Consider the following 23,223-nt stretch of genomic DNA (forward strand, 5'->3'; position numbering starts at 1 on the left):
AATACCGCGCATAATATACAAATTGGGAGTATTGGAAAGGGAAATGTGCCTGGACAACAATGGCAAATAGACTTTTCTGAACTCCCAAGAAAAGGGGGGTTTCAGTATTTGTTAGTATTAACAGACACCTTTTCAGGCTGGCCAGAAGCTTTTTCTTGTAGGACCAATAAGGCTAGAGAGGTAACACGAATACTTTTAAATGAAATCATCCCTAGGTTTGGAGTTCCGGCAGTAATACCCTCAGACACCGGTACCCATTTTTGTGCACAAGTAGTACAACAGGTTAGTAAAATTTTAGGAATAAACTGGACAATTAATAGGAAATGTTACTATTGTATGGAACTTTTCTGATTGTTAGGTTTGTACACATTTGCCTGAGGCACTGGGAGAAGGAATCTCCTTGGTAGGGGTCCCTCTACCTACAAAGGAAACTAATAATGACAACATAGTTGATAGAAAAGGGGGGATTGAAACAAAGGTCTGAGACAAGGAAGAAGGTTTTAACATGTAAAATCAATCAAATGTGAGTTTTGTAAATTTCCTTTTGTATGTGAGGATTGTGTAAGATAAACTACTGATAAACTTCTTTTAACTTAACCAAGCAACTGGCAGGAACCGATAAGAACCAGTACAATGTTAAAATACAAGCTAAGCAAGTAGATAAGAAAAGAGTTCCTCTGGAGGACAGACAAGTTAAGGGGACCAAGTACTGCAAAAACCCACCAGGGGACCACCGACTCATTTAACAGCACATGCGTCAGGGACATTTGAGTATGTTAAACATTTCTCAGCAATGTCATGAATATGCTAACAATTGCAATGACTATGAATGTATGTACTCTATATAATTCAGATGCTGGTAACACGAGGCATGCATGTTAGGAGGAGATATCCCCCATGCATCCAGCGCTGTAATAAAGATGTCTGCTTAATAACACTTTGATGTTATTAAGTTTGAATTTCTTAAGTTTGGATTTCTTTGAATCACAGTGAACCATACATTCTTTAGGTGGTGTCCTGGTTTCAGCTGGGATACAGTTAATTTTCTTCACAGAAGCTAGTGTGAGGCTATGTTTTGGATTTGGGATGAGAAAATGTTGATAACGTGCTGATGTTTTGAGTTGTTGCTCAGTCGTCAAGGGCAGTCCAGCTTCTCGTGATGGCCTGCCAGTGAGAAGGCTGGGTGTGCACAGGAAGCTGGGAGGGGACACAGCCAGGACAGCTGACCCAGGCTGGCCAAAGAGATATTCCCTACCATATGCTCATGTATATGAACATGCTCAGTATATAAAGCTGGGACGAAGAAGAAGGGAGGGGTGGAGGGACGTTCAGAGTGATGGCATCTGTCTTCCCAAGAAACTGTCACCGAAATCGGGAATAAACCTCGTAACACCAATGTAGTGTTAAAAGGCAGGCATTCTTTATTCACGGCGCCGGGAACACGGGGGATAGTTCCTCCTAAATTGTGTTCGCTCGATCAGTTCAAAAATCAAACATTTATAGGCAAGATTAATACATATTCATCAGGTGTCCATACAATGATTGGTTAAATATTCCTTGCCTCACATGTAAATGACCACGCATGCTCACTATAATTTCTTGGGATTTTACTTCCTTAATCTTTTGAGTCAGAGGGTTTCTTGAGTGGGTGGTCTCTGAGTCGGTGGTCGCGATCTCCCCCTGCCGGAATTACCTTTCCTTCTAAGTTCATTTAAACTTGGCAACACTAAATAGATCTTCACGGGCTGTCGGTCCAATATGCAATCATTCACCCCACAGTCCTTTGTTTTAAGACAAGACTATAGAATGAATAATTACCTACCCTCCGGACCGTAGAACTGACCAAGGTGTTCCTTCTTTCTGACTACTTGTTATTAGAACAAAACATAATACCATGATCACAATGTTACACTTAACTCCTTGATAATTAAATCAAGATGGGAAGGGTTAGGTGGGTTCTCGAGCAGCATTGCTGGTGCATAATGTTCTTATAGTTACAACTTTCTACAAATTCACAAACCTATTTTCTAACCCTATTTTATTTTAATTCCCTTCCACCTTGGTTACAAAACCATTACACGTGATGGAGCCCTGCTTCCCTGGAGATGGCTGAACACCTGCCTGCCCATGGGGAGTGGTGAATGAATTCCTTGTTTTGCTTTGCTTGTGTGCGCGGCTTCTGCTTTACTTATTAAACTGTCTTTATCTCAACCCATGAGTTTCCTCACTTTTACTCTTCCGATTCTCTCCCCTGTCCCACCGTGGGGGAGTGAGTGAGCGGCTGCGTGGTGCTTAGTTGCCGGCTGGGGCTAAACCATGACAGGTGGGAATCAAAGGGAGCAGGTTTTATAACTGAAGGAGGAGGCTCCTGATCTGCGTGATCAGAAGACGGATCTTGTATTTGAAGTGTCTTAGGTAATCCTTCCTCTATCTGGTGTGTATGACAGTAGCGGTCTAACTGTGCATACCATTTCCTTACTGTTTCTTGCTGTGCAACTCCAACAGGAGGTGGGGTTCCAGCTCGTATCAGTTTCAAAACCTTAAAGGGTCCTCTTAATATAATTGACTGTTGTCATATGATTTTTTCAGCTTCTTGCAAGGCTAGGTTAACTATAAAAAGACCTTTCTCCCAAGTTGAGTATCGCTTCTCTGCATCTTTAAAATTACGTGAGTAAAATCCTATGGGACGAGTCGGACCGTCAGGTCCACATTGCCACATATGTATAGATAATCCATGGCTTGCAAAACCCCACTCAATATGAAATGGATCTGTTGGGTGTATTGTCCCTAAAGCCCGATGTACTCCAGACTCAAAATTTAACAATTTTAAGGCTTCCTCATGAACTGAGGTCCAGTCCCAGGTGTGATAAACTGTAAACTGTTTTGTTCATCAAACTTTGTGTATAGGTGTTATACAATTAAGTCCTGTGATATGTGTTAGAACCATGTTTGCTAAAGTTTTCTTAAAGCATTAAAGTTTAGATGGTAATGCTAAGAATGAAAGAACTGTATAGTAAGATGGAACAGCATGATAAGAAATCGGTGCTTAACACCTTGAATACCCCTGGCTACAAGACTGAACAAGCCCTGCAACAAGGCAAAACAAGCCCGGCAACAAGACAAAACATGCCCTGAGGTAGAAGGGGAGGGGGGAGCGGAGTAGATTGCAATTGGAAGATTCGAAAGAAGGCGCGAGTGAAAAAAAGTATAAAGAGAGGACTGAAAGACCTGTTAAGTTGCCGGCCGTTGGTGGAGCAGGAGACTCCCCGGTCGCCCAGCGCTGTTTTGCTTACTGGTCGCTTGCTTTAATAAATCAAAAATTTCTAATTGACTAGCCTCTGTCACTCAATTGGACAGGTAAATTTATAACAATTTGGTGCCGTGACTCGGATAAAGGCAATCTGGCCTGAGGTCCTTGGCAGGGGGGGCGCCCCGCTGAATAAGCGGCCCTTGTCAGGGTGCTTCTACGCCAAATCCTTTACCGACGAACCTAAAGTTGACAGTAAGCAAATAAAACCGGTAACCCCATAATCTTTGTGCACGAAGCCCGAACGAGGACACAGGACGCGTGAGTATAGGCCGGTTAGCCGTTCGGTTGGGGTTGGGTATCCTGAAGCGTGCTTGTGTGAGACGTCCACGGGACTCAGTAGTCCACCGGGCGAAGTGAGTGCGGACCCTCAGTAGTGCGGTTCCCACACCCCGCGAGGGGCTGGGCCACGAACCAGGGGAAGCGAGTGTGTGAGTGAAAGTGACGTGCGGAAAACAGACTCCACAATCTATAAGATTGTAAAGTAGGTATGTTTATTCAGTGCTGGGCAGCACGGGGGGGTAGTCCCACCAAAAACCGTGCGCGCCCCAACGCGGCACTTACTTCCAATATATACAGCAAAGTGTTGCATATACATAAAGTTTAGCAATATGCCTATACATATGCATGACCTGTCCTCGCTTCGTATTGAAATGAGTTCCAAGACGTTATTTCCATGAACTCCTCCCATCTGCGCTTGCGCAGTGCCTTCTGGTGGTGGTCGCTGAGGGTCGTGAGGATGAAGGCCGGTGGCTCCTCTTCATCACCACTAGTAACCCCTTGCTCTTACGCAGACTCAGTTGTTCTTTGGTTTTCGTCCAAACCACAAGGTCAGTTTCAGCCGGTTCTTGAGGCACTCTCCTGGTTCTTATCAGGGACCGTCCTTGTGAGGGGCCACAAGTCTTCTCACTCCTGTCAGTTTATCAGGAACTGTCTTTGTAAGGAACTACATATCTCCTGCTTTAGTTACTTTACGAAATAGCTAACAAGATTTCAAACCTTATCTACTAATTAACTGCTAAGATTCCCTTAACCCCTCCTCTCAGTCCCCCCTTTTCTAAAAAGTTGGTAAATTCTTTTACTATGCCTGTTTCTAATACAGTATTTTTTATTTAACATCTTTTTAAAGTACTTGTTAGATTCCAGTTTGCGTCGTAATTGGTTTCTCTTCCATTCACCATAGGAGTCTCCTGTATTTTGAAAACACTATAGACTACATTAAACCGTAATACAAAGAGTTATAAAGAAAAAGATAATCACAATTATCAAAACAAATAATTGTCTTAACCAAGTTAAGTTTGGGAGCCAAGAAGTCAACTTATTCCAAAGATCAGAAAAACCAAGTGAAGTATCATCTTGAGATACTTGATGTAGTACCTTTGACTGTTGTCAAATTCGAGCAATGTCTGTTTCGATTTTTTTTTTCTCTTGATTTATATATGAGCAGCAACTCTGGTTTATTATTAAGCAAACTCCTCCTTCCTTTGCCGTAATTAAATCTAGGGTCATACGATTCTGCAAAACTACCTTACTAAGGGAAGATACTTCAGTTTGTAGTCCCTGGATAGCCTAGTTTCACAATCTGTTGCTTGATTAGGTGGTTCATTTTCTCTACTTGGCCACTCGATTGGGGACGGTATGGGGTATGAAGTTGCCAATCTATGCCCAAATGGTGGCTAACTTGTTGTACTATTTTTGAAACAAAATGTGGTCCCCTATCAGAGGACATTATCATTGGGACCCCAAAACGTGGTATTATTTCTTGTATTAATACTTTAACTATTTCTCGAGCCTTAGCGGTTCTAGTTAGAAATGCTTCTGGCCAACCTGAAAAGGTATCAGTCAATACCAATAAATATCGATATCCCCCTTTTCTTGGAAGTTCTGTAAAATTAATCTGTCATTGTTTCCCGGGCCTATTGCCTTTCCTAATTTGGCCCACTTCTAGCTTGGGAGTATTCTTGGGATTAATTTGGAGGTAAAGATCACATTGCTGAGTAATTTGTCTCACCGTAGTGTATAAATTTCTGGCCACAATTTCTCTAATTAAATGTTTATATAGAGCTTCTATTCCTCAATGCCTCTTCCTATGTTCCTCTCTTACCAAATGCCATATTAGGCAAGAGGGAATAACTAGTTTTCCTTGTGGGGTATAAGCCCACCCTTCTTCATTGTATAATCCTTCCAGATCTGTAATAAGTTTTTGATCTTCCTTGGTATATTTTGGCTTACCTTCTAAAGAGATTTGTCTGTCGGGGACTAAAGCTTCTTCTGTTTTTACCTCTACTTTGGCTACCTGTTTTGCCTCTCTATCCGCCAGCTCATTTCCTCTCTCCAATTCTGAGCTTACTTTCTGGTGTGCCTTAATATGTAGAATCGTCACCTTCTCAGGAAGTTGGACTGCTTTCAACAGTTCTTTTACCACTTAGGACATAGCTGCTTTCGTCTGTGAACCAGTTTTCTCCGCTTTCCATAGGACTGTCTTTCAGATCTGGGCAGCTTGTATACGTTGTTTCAGTAGTCTCCAAGCAGTCATGATGCACTGGTTCTCCTGTGTTTCCACCAAGGAAAGAAGCTGGGTTGACAATGTTAGTAACTACGCATCTTGTTCTACCAGTATAGTTTGATATCTCAGGAATCTTTGTGGGGAAAGCCAATGCCCACCCTTCACTTCCAGCACCGCGGATACTGTGTGAGACACTAAAACAGTCATCTTCTGGCCCAGAGTAAATTTTCAGGTTTCTTGTATATTCAATATTACAGCTGTAATTGCTCTCAAGTATCCAGGCTAACTCTTCGCAGTTGTGTCTAACTGTTTGGAAAAGTAGGCAACTGTTTGTTGATAGGGGCCCAGATCTTGTGTTAATATTCCCAGAGCAATTCCCTGTTTCTCATGGGAAAAGAGAAAAAAACAGGTTACTCACGTCTGGGAGCTCTAAGGCCGGAGCTGACATCAAAGCTTTCTTTAGTAGCTCAAAGGCTCGTACAGTCTCCTTGTTCCATTCAAGGTGTTTCGTCCAGATCATACAATCGTCTTCTGTTTCGGTGGCGATCAGGATATCATCCACATATTGTAACAGTTTCCCTTTTTCAGATGGGGTTTCCCAAGATTCCAAATTTTTGCGAGCTGATTACCAAAGATGGTAGGACTATTCTTGAATCCTTGTGGCAACACCGTCCAAGTGAGCTGAGTCTTGTGACTGGTTTTGGGTTTTTCCCATTCGAATGCAAACAATTTTTTTGGCTGGCTTCATGGAGAGGGAGGCAAAAGAAGGCATCCTTCAAATCTAAGACAGTGAACCAAGTTAGTTTAGGTGTCAATACAGTCAACAGGGTATATGGATTCGCTACTACGGGTTAAAGGTCTTCAGTTATCTTATTTATACCTCGTAGGTCCTGAACCACACGGTATGACCTGTCAGGCTTACGAACAGGTAATATAGGTGTGTTAAAATCAGATTCACACTCTTTTAATAATCCTAGTTGTAAAAACCTTTCAATTACTGGCCAAATTCCTTCCCTATCTTCTTTTTTTAGGGGGTATTGCCTAACCTTTACCGGTTGTCGGCCTTCTTTGAGTCTAACTTCAACCGATCTAGGAATTCAGATGGGAACTCGGAGGGGCCTTGTTTGACTGCATACAAAGCTGACTAATTTATTGTTTTGGGGATAGCTCTTTCCATTCCTCTCGAAATCCATTCCTGATACCCCTGCAATCTTTCCATATGTGAGGATCTGTTAGGATCCCATTTCGGATCTTGGAGAGGAAAATAATCTTTGACGTCCCTTCCTATAATCTTACAATGATCTTCGGCTAAATTCCCTGCCATTTTTAAAATCAGCTGTTTTTCTTTCTCAGTCATATATTCTAATAATAACTGTATATCTTTCCAGTCAGGGTTGTGTTGTTTCACAATAAACAGAATGTGTTTAGTTACATTCACCGGGTCGTTTCTGTAATCCTTTGGAACCTTTTTCCATTCCCTCAAATCAACAGTAGAAAAGGGTACTTTAATTAACATCGTCCCACCTTCAGGGTCTACCGCCTCCTGAAAGGGTGCCTGTAAGATTGTTGGAGCCGATTTCTTTCTGGTGCGGGAGGATATGGGGCTATCTGGGGGAGTGGAAGCTCCGTCCGAGCCCACATCCCGTTCCTGTGGTCAGGGGGGGAGATCTGAACAGATCTGCTAAATCTGGTTCTGGCGCCTGGTGAACTTTGTTTAATTTAGTACACCTTTGTTCAATACTACATGCCCAACAACGCTGCCTCAGTTTACCCTTAGGTTCCTTATTTTTTTTTTTTCGCTTAAGTGTGAGTACCATAGGGTCCTGTGGTGGTACTATTCCACAGTCCCTTTGCCACTCTGGATGGTTTCGGAGGGTGAAAAACATATCTGCATATGAAACTTCATCCCACTTCCCTTCTCTCCTTAAAAACAACATCAATTGTAAAAGGGTATTATAGTCTATAGATTCATTAAGTGGCCACTTAGCATCATTCTCTAACTTATACACCATTGGTTACAATACTTAATAAGAGTCTTTTCTGTTTCTGTCCCTCCAGTTCCAACAATGTCTTTCCAATGAGCAAGCACACAGCCCAGGGGGCTTTTCTTCAAAACTCCTCCATAAGTATTACCCATTTTGCAAACCTCTTCTATTACTTTAGTTTTTGATATACTTTTCAATAAGTTTCCACATAAGTTGTTTCTTACACTTCTTTATGGTTTCTTCCCAGTTCTTTTCCCACACTTCCCAAATTTCCGGGATTAGATTTTCCTTTCCACACACAAAACAGGGAATTACTCCTATTTGTCCACCAGCACTGGGGCCTATAAAACGTCTGAAACTTGTTCTCTATCTAAGGCCACTTTCCGCTCTGCAGGAGTCACATATGCTCCTCAGATAAAATTGTTCATTTTCCCTTTTTATCCAATGTGCTCCTTTGTTTAAATATTTCCAAGGCTCGAACCCAAACCACCGAAGGAGTAATTCCCTTTGCCCTGCTCCTTCATTAACATATAAATGTATGCACAATCTTTTATACATTACACACATAAAGACAAAGACTTTTAACATAAAATTCCCGGGTACTCAATTTATACATTTATCACTCCAGGTAACACCCATCCAGCAGCTGCAAATATATAAAAATAGTAACCCTATCGCAATTGCGAGGAGGTCTGCTTACCCTTCTCCTGCTTCTTATATATCAGTCATTAGCAGGTCCATCCTGGCTCCCGACACTGGGATGCAGCGGTGACCTCGTATTTGCTCGATCGACCCTCAAGATCGCTAGCGGCCTCCCCTTCGGTCAGCAAATCCCCTTATTCCCATACAGGGTACCCTCCTCCCATACGGGGACTCTGCTGCACGCCAGACGTCTCTGCGCGATTTACCAGCTGCCCTGGCCACATGTACGACTTACAGGCTCCCCTCATAAAACATACCGTTTTCTTCCGTGGCTTCAGGAGGTTGTTATCCGCTCCCGCGGTGAGCGGCTGGCAGCGGAGTCCCCTCCGAGGAAAGTGCTCGAGGCGCGCCCAGGGGCGTCCGCTCCACAGCCGGTCCCGCGGTTAAGCAGAGAGTCTCCTGGCTGGCTCGCCAAAACTGACGTGCGGAAAACAGACTCCACAATCTGTAAGATTGTAAAGTAGGTATGTTTATTCAGTGCTGGGCAGCACGGGGGGGTAGTCCCACCAAAAACCGTGCGCGCCCCAACACGGCACTTACTTTAAATATATACAGCAAAGTGTTGCATATACATAAAGTTTAGCAATATGCCTATACATATGCATGACCTGTCCTCGCTTCGTATTGAAATGAGTTCCAAGACGTTATTTCCATGAACTCCTCCCATCTGCGCTTGCGCAGTGCCTTCTGGTGGTGGTCGCTGAGGGTCGTGAGGATGAAGGCCGGTGGCTCCTCTTCATCACCACTAGTAACCCCTTGCTCTTACGCAGACTCAGTTGTTCTTTGGTTTTCGTCCAAACCACAAGGTCAGTTTCAGCCAGTTCTTGAGGCACTCTCCTGGTTCTTATCAGGGACCGTCCTTGTGAGGGGCCACAAGTCTTCTCACTCCTGTCAGTTTATCAGGAACTGTCTTTGTAAGGAACTACATATCTCCTGCTTTAGTTACTTTACGAAATAGCTAACAAGATTTCAAACCTTATCTACTAATTAACTGCTAAGATTCCCTTAACCCCTCCTCTCAAAAGAAGGCGCTTCGGAAGATGGGACAGAGGAAAAGCAAGCCCTCTGGTCCCATGGGTGGTTCTGAGGTTATACCACCGGATAGTCTTAATGAAAAATTGGGATGATTACCCCTCTAGGCGGGGTAAGAATAAAGTAATAATGATTCACTATTGCATGGATTGGCCTGTATTTGGGTCCTTTGAAGATTGGACACTCAAAGGAACCTTTTAGTTTGGAAGAAAGTGAATCTATATCCTTTAAATGAAAAAAAAAAAAAAAAAAAGAGGAAACCGAGGGACGAGGAAGGGGTTCCTACCTTGCCTCCCCCTTATATTCCACCACCCTCTCCTCCGCAGCCTTCGGCACCCCCCCCTCGGTGGCGCCAGGGTATGAGAATGACCAGTTCCTAGGTCCTAATATATATATACACCTGGGATGAGCTATTTTATTTACGTCTGAAGAGAGATATGATCAGACGAGCTGGAATGAGGATATGGGACCATCAACATCAAGGAGGTCCGGCAGCAGATATAAAGTGGCCAACCCAAAAACCTAATTGGAATAATCAGAACGAAGTTGATAGAGGCCACATGTCCGATTTACGGATAATAATTATACAGGGAATTAAAGAAGCCGTTCCTCGAGGACAGAACATTAACAAAGCATTTAACGCAGAAAGATCTACTGTTCAAAAATTGCCCCGGGGGTGTAAGATATCCTCGGAAAAAGTGGAAGTTATTGGAGCGAAAGGGGAACCTTTTAAAGTTACCGTAATAAAAAATGTGGTTCTTGAAAGTGATTCTAAATTAGGGGTGGGGTCCTTGCTGTAATGCCTGAGGCGGACTATAACTTATTAGGCAGGGATTTAATGATAGAATTAGAGATTGGTTTAGAAGTCATAAGAAATGAACTAAGAATTAAATTGTGTCCTTTACGGGCAGTTGATGAGGGAAGAATAAACCCTGAGGTATGGTATACTCCGGAGACCATTGGAAAATTAGATATCAAACCTTTTTCGGTGACAATAAGAAATCCAGAAATACCAGTGAGAATAAAACAATACCCCTTACTGATGGAGGGGAGACAGGGATTGAAACCTGAAATTCAAAAGTTAATTGAAAAAGGAATATTAGAACCTTGCATGTCCCCTTTTAATACCCCCATTTTACCTGTAAAGAAACCTGATGGAACATATCGATTAGTGCATGATTTGCGAGAAATTAACAAACGAACGGTGACTAGATTCCCTGTAGTGGCAAACCCTCATATGCTTTTAAGCCAGTTAGGCCCAGATGATCAATGGTATAGTGTAATAGATTTAAAGGATGCCTTCTGGGCATGCCCCTTAAAGGAAGATTGCAGGGATTATTTTGCCTTTGAATGGGAAGACCCGGACACTCACAGAAAACAACAATTACGGTGGACAGTCTTACCTCAGGGGTTCACCGAGTCTCCAAATTTGTTTGGACAGGCATTAGAACAAATATTGCGGGGGTACGAACTAGAAGGGGGGGTGACCCTTGTCCAGTATGTGGATGATTTACTGTTGGCCGGTGGTGACGAGGAGGCAGTTAGGAAGGAGAGTATCAGGTTACTAAATTTTTTAAGCTTACAGGGATTAAAGGTGTCAAAATCAAAACTGCAGTTTGTCAAAGAGGAAGTGAAATATTTAGGACACAGGCTGAGTAAAGGAACTAAGAAATTAGACACAGAAAGGGTACAGGGCATATTATCATTGCCGGCTCCAAAAACTAAGAGACAGATCAGACAATTGTTGGGCCTTTTGGGATATTGCAGACAATGGATCGAAGGCTATAGTAAGATACCTAAGGATGACCTATTAAATGGTCTAAGGAAGGAACGGCATATGGGGTGTTAGCGCAAGAATGGGCAGGGAAGAAAAAGCCTGTAGGATACCTTTCTAAATTGTTAGACCCTGTAAGCAGAGGATGGCCTATCTGCCTACAAGCTATAGTGGCTGCAGCTCTGCTAGTGGAAGAGGCTCACAAAATTACCTTTGGGGGAGAACTGAAAGTATTATCACCCCACAATATCAGAGGCTGAAAAGTGGATTACTGATGCCAGGCTCCTAAAGTATGAAGGTATCCTGATATCTTCGCCTAAACTTGAACTTGAAGTTACTAGTTTACAGACAAACTAAAATTAGACAAGAAGAACTGGAAGATGGGGAAAAACTTTTTGTAGATGGATCTTCCCGGGTCGCGGAAGGGAAAAGAAAATCAGGATATGCGGTAATTAATGGAAAAACATTCAAGGTAATGGAATCAGGGCCCCTAAGTCCCAGCTGGTCGGCCCAAGCATGTGAGTTATACGCGGTTTTAAGAGCTTTACAATTATTAAAAGGAAAAATCGGTAAAATTTATACAGATTCTAGAAAATTTGGGAAGAAAGAGGCTTAATAAATTCCCAGGAAAAGGGGTTGATTTGTCAGAAATTAATAGTTGGAATTTTGCAGGCTTTACGGGGACCAGTAGGAATAGCAGTGGTTCATTTAAAAGGACATCAACGGGGATTGACTCCGCTGACCCGGGGAAACAACTTAGCAGATCAAGAAGCAAAAAGAGCTGCTCTGATGATTTTTAAGGAGAAGAAAGTTAGAAATCACGGGAATGAAACCCATCAAAGGTGTATCAATTGCGGGGATAATTTGCTTGAGCCTCCCTGTTATGATTTGCTGGAAGGATTCTGGGAGCGATGCGCTCCATTGTAGTTGTGATAATCCCAAGTAGCAAAGGAGATCGAATCAGGAAAGTGGGAACTTCCTGATGGGCGAGAAGTCATCTCAAAGACGATGGCTATAAGAATCATGCGCAAGTACCATGAAAACACCCATTGGGGGGGTTCAAGCATTAGTAGACCAATTTGCTATAAAATATGCTTGTATTGGGGTATATAATATAGCAAAAAAAGAATAATTGGAAACTGCTTAACTTGTCAAAGGGTGAACAAGCACCAACTAAGAGAAAGGCCATTAGGAGGAAGAGAGTTAACCCATCGACCTTTTGCTAAAATTCAGTTAGACTTTACCGAATTACCAAAGGTAGGAAGATATAGATATTTGTTGGTAATAATAGACCATTTAACACACTTTGTAGAAGCATTTCCGACTGCCAGGGCCACTGCCCAAACGGTAACCAAACTACTGCTCGAAAATGTGCTCTATTGAAACTATTGACTCTGATAGGGGACCACATTTTGTTTACCAAAATGTCTTGGGTGAAATGTCTTCCCCTAGCCTTATTAAATATTAGGACTCAACCCTGTACTGATGTGGGAATCTCCCCTTTTGAGATGTTATATGGAATGCCTTATGATTTGGAGGTTCCCCGAGATCATCCCCAGGTTGAAAGTTTACACAATATACAACCTGGAGATAAAGTTCTTATCAGGTCATGGAAGGAGTCCTCATTAACTCCCCGCTGGGAAGGGCCTTATCTTGTTTTACTTACTACAGAAACCGCCATTCGGACTGCTGAAAGAGGGTGGACTCATGCCAGCCGAGTGAAAGGACCCATCTCTGAGGAGCAGTGGGAGAGTTCTGGAGACCCAGAAACTCTAAAACTAAAACTGCGGAAAAAAAAGGGTTAATGAACTGGATTGATATTCTGCCCTAGAAAGGATTGTATTTGTTATTTTTTTGTTTGTATAAAATGCAATTTATGTAAAGAGAATTGGTGGGATCATTGTAGCGGGGATTTTCTCTTATGGGATCACTGTGCCATGGGAAGAAAACAATGGGAAAGGGTAATAGGAAACAACAATGGGTACTCCAAATGAGTATAATCGGAAGGAGTTGTTGGCAAAAGAAGAACAGGAAAAAGGAGCTGGAACTAGAATTTGTCCTTTGTGTAGAAGGTGGTGTGTATTTGTAAGATTAGTGTTGCACGCTAACTGGCAGTTTTCTGTAGCCATAAAGCCTTGCAAATAAAGAGGATCGCCAGGCTCGGGCAACTGCTCAGGTCTGGACAAACCACTGATCTAGCAAAGCTCTGGCCTTCACAAGCAGTGCTCAATTAATTTGGGTACTAAGAAAACACCCCCTTAAAGGAAAGAAGAGGGCAAGACCAGAGGGGAACTGGTGTTGCGGCTTAAAAAGGGTCTGCCAAGGGCTGCAACCCCTTCGGGCTGTGACCGCCGATCACTATGGCCCTGACCGGACCCCTTCTAGTTCTACTTGGGGGTGAGTTTCTTGACTCCGACTAACAAGTCGAGCTGGGGTTTACTCCAGAAAAATGGAAAAACTGAGGACCTTTTCTAATAGTACAGCCCATACCTGTAATCAACAATAAAACCTAGTTTTTCCTGTTACCCATAAATTAGGAGATTTTATGGGTGGTGAAAATCGGGACGAATAATTAAGGGGATAACTACAGTGCCTAACATTCCTTGTACACAACCTCAAGTTAAAGCAAAGATTGGGAGGCCTATAAAAAGCGAAAAGAGAAACAAGAGCATTCTCCTGAAGAATACGTTTGCTGCCGAGAAGATGGTACACCTCGCTGCACTAGGCAAAAGTGTAGGCGAAGGAGGCAGAGACGTAAAGAAGTGGAGGCTGGAAAAGGGATGCTCAAGGGGGATGTATAACAACGATCAACATCACTCACCCCCGAGGCCCCAGGCTTTATTGCTTGAGGAAAAAGGAAAAGGCACAAGGGACACAACCAAATTCTGCAGGCTAAAAAGGGAAGTTTCAATTAGAAATAAGAACCTACCAGTCCTCTTTATCAATACAAGTACCCAATGTTAAAAGCCAAGCATGAACCTTTGAGAGGAATATCGGAGGTGGAGGAAACCTTCATTTTAAGCCAGCAGGAGCTTAAGCGATTTGATGAACAAAAATGGTGAAAAGAAAAAGGAGGGATTGTGATAAACTGTAAACTGTTTTGTTCATCAAACTTTGTGTATAGGTGTTATACAATTAAGTCCTGTGATATGTGTTAGAACCATGTTTGCTAAAGTTTTCTTAAAGCATTAAAGTTTAGATGGTAATGCTAAGAATGAAAGAACTGTATAGTAAGATGGAACAGCATGATAAGAAATCGTTGCTTAACACCTTGAATACCCCTGGCTACAAGACAAAACAAGCCCGGCAACAAGACAAAACATGCCCTGAGGTAGAAGGGGAGGGGGGAGCGGAGTAGATTGCAATTGGAAGATTCGAAAGAAGGCGCGAGTGAAAAAAAGTATAAAGAGAGGACTGAAAGACCTGTTAAATTGCCGGCCGTTGGTGGAGCCGGAGATTCCCCGGTCACCCAGCGCTGTTTTGCTTACTTGTTGCTTGCTTTAATAAATCAAAAATTTCTAATTGACTAGCCTCTGTCACTCAATTGGACAGGTAAATTTATAACACCAGGCAGCTTTTTTGTGTGTCAAATCATACAAGAGACGTGCTATGATGGAAAATCTGGAATGTGTTTTCTCCAAAATACCAACAGGCCTAGGGCATGTTGTAACTCCTTCTTGTTTCCAGGCATTTTTTCTTGTTCAAGGGTAGTTAAAGTCTCTGGGGGAATACATATTGTTCCTCCCCTCCACCAAATGCCTAAGAATTTCACTTCAGAAGAGGGAAGCTGTACCTTTTCTGTTGGGATTTGGAGTCCTAAATTTTCCAAATGATCAATTATTTCAGATTGTGTTTGTCCTACCGCAGTGGCATCAGAGCCACCAATCAGTATGTCATCAATATACTGATATACTTTGACTCCTTCTTTGGGAGTGATTTGAGTAAGTTCCTGTGCCAGCCCACAGTGAGCGATGGTTGGTGAGTGACAGTATCCCTGGGGAAGAGGTGTAAAGGTGAATTGCATGCCCTCCCATGTGAAAGCAAAGCAATCTCTATCTGCTTCTTGCAAGGGAACCATAAAAAAACATGTCCTTAACATCAATGGTTGCTAAAATTTGGTGAGTTTGCTCCTGTATAGTTGCAAGTAATTCAGCTATATTAGGTACAGCAGCCGTTAATGGGCCTGTATTGGCATTCAGGCGCTGATAATCAATTGTCAATCGCCACTTCCCTTTGGTTTGCGGACCGGCCACACAGGGGAGTTATAAGGTGAGTGAGTGGGGACAATTATCCCTTGTTCCCGTAATTCAGCTATTACAGGGGTAATTCCCTCCCTTGCTCCTAATGGCAGGGCGTAGGGCTTGACATTGACTATCTTTGACAAAGGGAGTGTGGGTGCTGATTGAAACAGTCTCATTGAGGCTGTGGGGAGTCCGAACACCCACTCTTTCCCTACTGAATCTACCCAGGCGTGACCTTTAAGTAAATCAAGCCCCACAATGTTTGTCGGTAAATCTCCCAATATCATTGCGGTCTCAACAGGCGATTTGTCTCCTGGCAACCAGCATTTAACTCGAGCTGCTCGTTGTGGTTTAGAGTTGCTGAAAATATCAGTAACCCAGATTGGCTTCTTATCTGCGACTATGCCATTGTTATTGGCGACGTCTGTCCGGAGAGCTGATATTTGGGCTCCAGTGTCTACTAGGAAAGTAACCGGAGTTTTAAAGGGCCCCAGAGGGAAAGTTATCAACAAGTCTCCTTTGCTGTTTTCTGTGAGCCTTCTTACGTGGACCCACCGGCCGTCCTCCGGCTCACTTAAAAAGGACAGTGCAGGGGGTTTCCTGACTCCGAGGTTTTTAAATCAATCAAATCAGTCTCACGGGGTGTGGATGGGGTTACTGTTCTGGCTTCTTGGGATAAGGAAGAAGGATCTTTGGGGTTTGAGGGTGTGATAAATGATTTAGTCCCAAACAGGATTCCAATTTAAGTTTACAATTTATTAAACGAATAGAGGCAAGCAAACAGCGCTGGGTGCGCCGGGAGTCTCTGCTCCACCTAGACGCACACCTTCACTTCTTACAATTCTTTCTTTTATACTTTTCTAGGCTTCGTTTCTCGCCTCTCTCCGCCTTTTTCTTGGAAGATGACTCTTTCTCTAAGTACGTCACCACTTCCCCGGTCTGCGCATGCTTCATCTTTTTCTAGGTGGTCGTCCGGTGGTCGTTGGGAGGAAGATGCTCCTCTTCGTCAGTGCACTCTACATGACCTCTCTGTTTACGCATGCGCTCCATTATTCTACTTCTATTATGCTACCTCATTTGGCTAAACATTTTCTCGACATTTCTGCGGTTATCTACAACACTGGTTTGCACTAATATATCAGGAACTAACATACACATATCAGGAGGCTACATAAGCTACACATATCAAGGGAGTTACCTAAGCTACACTTATCAGGAAGTTACATAAAGACTACCACTCCCCTGTTTATGGTCATGCCCTACATATATTCCTTTATTTCAATATAAATGACATTTGCTTTAAGCTTATATTCACTAGATTTTCTTTACACGAATCACTCATTCCTCACAATCCCCCGTTTTCTTTTTCACCACTGTGATTCGTGTAAAATTTATTTAAAGTTTGTTTGATGGGTATTAACTCGGGTTCCTCTATATGTTTTACCAACATTAAAACATGTTTTCTCTCACTTTGTGTTGATTCTATTGGAGTGGCTGTAAATTTCATTCCATTAATCGCAGAAGCTACAGCTCGTGAAAGACAAGGAATTAGACATGGTATTATTAACATACCTCCAAACAATCCTGACAAAACGATAATGATTTTTGTTACCCAGTTTCCTGAGAATAAATTTTCCCACGTTGTCCATAGTCCTTGGACATTTATTCCATTCCACGTTTGTGTCACCGAAATCTGGAATAAACCTCGTAACACCAATGTAGTGTTAAAAGGCAGGCATTCTTTATTTTCAGCGCTGGGAACACGGGGGATAGTTCCTCCTAAATCGTGTTCCTCGATCAGTTCAAAAATCAAACATTTATAGGCAAGATTAATACATATTCATCAAGTGTCCATACAATGATTGGTTAAGTATTCCTCGCCTACCATGTAAATGACCACGCATGCTCACTATAATTTCTTGGGATTTTACTTCCTTAATCTTTTGAGTCGGAGGGTTTCTTGAGTGGGTGGTCTCTGAGTCGGTGGTCGCGATCTCCCCCTGCCGGAATTACCTTTCCTTCTAAGTTCATTTAAACTTGGCAACACTAAATAGATCTTCACGGGCTGTCGGTCCAATATGCAATCATTCACCCCACAGTCCTTTGTTTTAAGACAAGACTATAGAATGAATAATTACCTACCCTCCGGACCGTAGAACTGACCAAGGTGTTCCTTCTTTCTGACTACTTGTTATTAGAACAAAACATAATACCATGATCACAATGTTACACTTAACTCCTTGATAATTAAATCAAGATGAGAAGGGTTAGGTGGGTTCTCGAGCAGCATTGCTGGTGCATAATGTTCTTATAGTTACAACTTTCTACAAATTCACAAACCTATTTTCTAACCCTATTTTATTTTAATTCCCTACCACCTTGGTTACATTTCCCCCCTTTGGAAGTTTTGAAATAATTTCTTTTCAATACTTCCATTACAAATTAATTTCCTTATTAACATTCAATCACTTTATTGTATGATGGTAGGAGCATTATTCGTTAGTCCATTTAAATTTTGGTGTTTTGTAGTCAATGCAAGTGTAATTCTGCTATCAATGGTAGCTCTTTTTGTAAATTTCTTTTTCAAACAATGATAAATGAATAATATTCTCAAAGATATTATTAATAATAATAACACAGTACCAATTAAGGACTTCACCCAAGAACTCAAGTTTTATCCCTATCCACTGAAAATTTTATCAAACCAATTTTCTTGCATGTCTTGTTGCATTTCCTGAGTATCCTTTTCTATTTTTCTCAATAAGTCCAAATCATATTCAACATCCTGGGTAACATTTGGGATATGTATGCAACAATGATCTATCCTATCCCTCAGGTATCCACAAACTCCATGTTCTTTTAGTAAGAGCATATCTAGAGCCATCCTATTTTGTAGGGTCATCTTCAAAGTGGCTTGTAACTGTAAATTTAGTTGTTTAAATCCTTTCCTTGTTATTTTGGCTAATCTTTTCACTTGACCTGTCAGCTTATATAACCAATCCCTATTCCTGTAAGTTGCCAAGGGAGTCAATAAGGATTCTAAGGCTCATCCAAGTTTCACTCCTGTCGAGGGTTCATTCCAATCATCATCATCAATTTGTGATCTTTTTGTCCATATTAACTTTAAATTTTCAGAATCTCCCCTAAAGGGAGATTTCTTTCAGATTGGACATAATGTTGGCATTCCTAAAGTAATTTGTTTTACTTTCCCGTCCATTGGTAAATGGGTGGTCCAAGTTCCATCACTCATTGCCCAAACTAAATGTCCTGGGCTCTGAACTGTAGACCTTCTACAAGTAAATATTGATCCCCTTCTAATTTTATATACACTAGTCAAATTTAAATCATTCTTGAGTCCTCTGCACCAACACCCATATTTCAATGCAGCTGCTAAGGGAGGAACTTCTTGGACTGCTCTATAAACTGTACTGCAATTACATATCTTTTTACAATTCCACCAGGGTACTATGTCTTCCTTTTCCCAGGATGTGGTTCCCCTGTCATTAACTGATGGGAAAACTGTAAAGACTGTTCCGTCCCAGGCAAAACACCATGAAGTATTAGCCATATATTGAAATTGAGATAAAATAGCCATAGACCACACTGAATCCCATTCAGCCTCTGCCTCTCGCTTAGTCTGATTTTCACAATTATGGACTACACGTCCAGCTTCCTCGGGATCATGTACAGGGAGGCCTCTACTTATTTCTTTGCATAATTGTTTATCCCTTGTGCTTACTGCACTCAAATTTGTTGTTAAGATTCCCCATGGAATTGATTCACCTACTGCTCTTGGAATTGGAAGACATATGGTTTTTTAGGTTACATTTTGTAAATTTGCAAATTCTTTTATCAGTCCTACCATTAAATTTTCTTCTGGAGTTCTCCTTGGAATGTATATTAGCTGCTCTGCTTCACTCTTCCTTCCAATTGATCTGTTATCATCTCAAACAATGCTCCCAACATCATCAGTTTCCAAATCAAAACCCATTTTTCCATATTTTCTAATGATAATTTCTTAAACATGTTTTAAAGTCAACTTTGTAGTCTCTGAATCCCTATTGATGACCTTCCATGCCGGGGCTTTCTTCACTCGGGTGTCGTGTATCCCCGGTTCCACTCCTCCAACCTTGATTGCAGTATGAGTTGTTAACAGTACCTAGAATGGTCCCCTCCACTTTTCCTGCAGTGGTTCAGAGTTCCAAGTTGAAAGATCACCTGGCTGATACTGATGTACAGGCGTATCCAAGGCAAGTGACCTAGTCAGCACAATGTATCTCCAAAGTGCTCCAAGGACTTTTCCTAAAGAAATTAGATACACTTTCAAATCAGTTTCCCCAGCTACCTTCATATCCCCCGGGATTAAAGGAGTCTGGTACAGTTTACCATACAGGACTTCATATGGACTTATACCGTCTCTTGATCTTGGTTGGATCCTGATTCTCAAGAGAGCTAATGGTAAAGCCTGTGGCCACTTCAAAGATGTTTCCTGACAAATTTTACTTATTTGTCTTTTCAACATTTGATTCAATCTCTCAATTTTTCCACTCGATTGTGGCCTCCAAGGGGTATATAAGTCCCATTTTATACCCAAACTTTTACTGATCTGTTGAACTACTTCTGCCACAAAATGTGGTCCTCTGTCAGAGGACATTCCCATTGGCACTCCAAATCTTGGTATTATTTCCTTCAATAATATCTTAACTGCTTCCCTAGCTTTGTTGGTGTGGCAAGGGAAAGCCTCCGGCCATCCAGAAAATGTATCAATTAGTACTAATAAATACCTGTATCCATTCTGACTGGGTAACTCAGAGAAATCAATTTGCCAGTAATCTCCTGAAGAATTTCCTTGTTTTATCATTCCTAGAGGTGGCCTCTTTTGGTTCATGGGGTTATTTTTAAGGCAGATTGGACATTTAGCTATTATTGATTTAACTATTCCTGTCATTCCTACACATACTACAGATGTTTTTAAACTTGAAACCATTGCATCTACTCCCCAATGTGTTTGTTCATGTTTTTCCTCTGCGAGTTATGTCATAATTTGCAGGGTTACTATCACCTGGTTTTTTTGATGTCACCCACCATCCCTCTGCATTTTATGATGCTTCTAATTGTTTTGCTAATTGCTCATCCAATTTTTTGTAATTCGGTTTCAAATCTAATAATTTTGTTTGTTTTACTGGTACTAGTGCAAGGATACTTCGTTCTGCGGCCTCTTTTGCAGTTTTGTCTGCCAATCGATTACCTACATTTACAGCCGTCTGACCAAACTGATGAGCTTTACAATGCATTACTGCCACTTCTTTTGGTTTCTGCACATCTTCCAGGAGTTGTAGAATTTCCTCTTTACATTTGATTGATGTTCCTTGTGCTGACAGCAATCCTCTTTCTTGCCAGAGGGCTCCATGAGCATGGATCACACCAAATGCATATTTAGAATCAGTCCAAATATTCACCCTTTTTCCTTCAGCTATTTGCAGAGCCCGCCTCAATGCCACCAATTCTGCTTTCTGTGCTGAGGTACTTACAGGTAGTGTCCTTGATTCCAATACCTCAGAGGTGGTGACGACAGCATATCCAGCCATTCGTTTTCCTTCTTGTACAAAACTGCTTCCATCTGTGTATAATTCCAGATCAGGCTTTTCCAGAGGTTCATCTCTCAGGTCTGGTCTACTGGAATAAACTTGTTCAATGGTTTAACAAACAGTCATGTTCTAAATTTCCTGTTGGATTCTCTGTTGACAAAAATATTGCTGGATTAACAATCGGTGTGGTTTTCAATTCCACATCATCTCATTCCAATAGGACAACCTGATACTTCAGCATTCTGCTGGGGGATAGCCAGTGACCCCCCTTTTGCTCTAGAACAGTTATTACCATATGCGGTACATACACCATCATCTTTTGACCCATGGTCAATTTTCAAGCTTCTTGGATCAGCAATACTGTTGCTGCCACAGCGCGTAAACATCCTGGACATCCTTTACTCACGTTGTCAAGTTGTTTAGAGAAGTACCTCACTGGTCGTCTCCAGGATCCCAGCCATTGCATCAGCACTCCAAGAGCCAGATGTTGCCTTTCATGTGCAAACAATTCAGAAGGTTTGGTCACATTACGTAATTCCAGAGCAGGTGCCATCATTAATGCCTTTTTCAGTTCTTTGAATGATTTCTGACATTGAGGTGTCCAAGTCAGATACCGATCCTTGGATTCCTTTAAAGCTTCATACAGTGGCTTTACATACAATCCATAATCCAAAATCCAAAGTTGGCACCACCCAATCATTCCCAGAAAAGTTCTCAATTCTTTCGGGCTACTAGGTTCAGGAATTTGACAAATAGCTTCTTTTCTTTCAGTTCCCAATTGTCTCTGTCCTTGGGATATTTCAAATCCCAAATTAATTACTGTTTCTTTTCCTATTTGGGCCTTATTTCTGGAGACTCTATATCCTCCTTGGCCTAGGAAATTTAGTAAACTGATAGTAACTTCGAGACATTCTTCTTTGCTTTCTGCTGCAATCAAGATATCATCCACATATTGTAGCAGAACACTTCCCCTTTGGTCCTGTCTCTTCCATATCTCTAATTCCTTGGCCAATTGATTCCCAAATATCGTAGGGCTATTTTTGAATCCTTGTGGAAGTACAGTCCATGTCAATTGGGTCTTTCGCCCTGTGGCCAGACTTTCTCACTCAAAAGCAAATACGTTTTGGCTGCCTATATCTAGAGGTATGCAGAAGAAGGCATCCTTTAAATCTAGTAAAGTAAACCATTTATGTTCCTCTTTCAAAGAAGGCAGTAAAATATATGGATTAGCCACTACTGGGTGTATATCTTGGACTATCTGATTTAAAACTCTTAAATCCTGAACCAATCGGTATTCCTTGCCTCCGGATTTCCTTACTGGTAATATGGGAGTGTTATATTCTGATTCACACTCTACCAATAGTCCACGTTCTAAAAATTTTGTAATCAACCCCTCTAATCCTTTTCGAGCCTCCCACTTAATAGGATATTGCTTTTGTCTTACTGGTTTGGCTCCAGGTTTTAAAATCACCTTTACCAGCTCTGCCAATTTAGATCGTCCCAGAATTCCACTTGCCCAGACCAAAGGAATGACTGCATTTTCCACTTCTTCTGGAATATGTTCTTTCCTGTAGGAATCCTGTAACATAAACACTCTTGCCTCTATGGCTTTTGATTCTGGTATTAACAATTTGATTTCTCCATCTTTGAAAGTTATTTGTGCATCTAATTTACTCAATAGATCTCGTCCCAACAAAGACAGTGGACATTCAGGCATATACAGAAACTGGTGAGTTACCCATTGTTTTCCCAATTTAAACTTTAATGGCTCTAAAAATGGCCAATTTTCCTTCCGCCCTGTCGCACCACCGACATCTACTGATTTGTGACTAAATCTCCCTTTACATGTATTCAATACTGAGTAAGTAGCTCCAGAAACTCTATTTCTTCATTCCCTAGCTTCAATGTAACCAGACGTTCAGCTAGGGTTGATTCCCCTGCTCCCCTTCATAGTTCTTCATCCAGAGTCATTAATTTAATTGCCTGGAGAGCCGGATCTAATTCTCCTGCCTTAGGACATTCTCTTTTCCAGTGCCCATGCTCCTTGCAAACAGCACATTGATCTTCTGCTAATCGGGGCTTATTTTC

This window comes from Phaethon aethereus, assembly GCF_964289735.1.
Source record: "Phaethon aethereus genome assembly, chromosome: W".
Lineage (NCBI taxonomy): Eukaryota > Metazoa > Chordata > Aves > Phaethontiformes > Phaethontidae > Phaethon > Phaethon aethereus.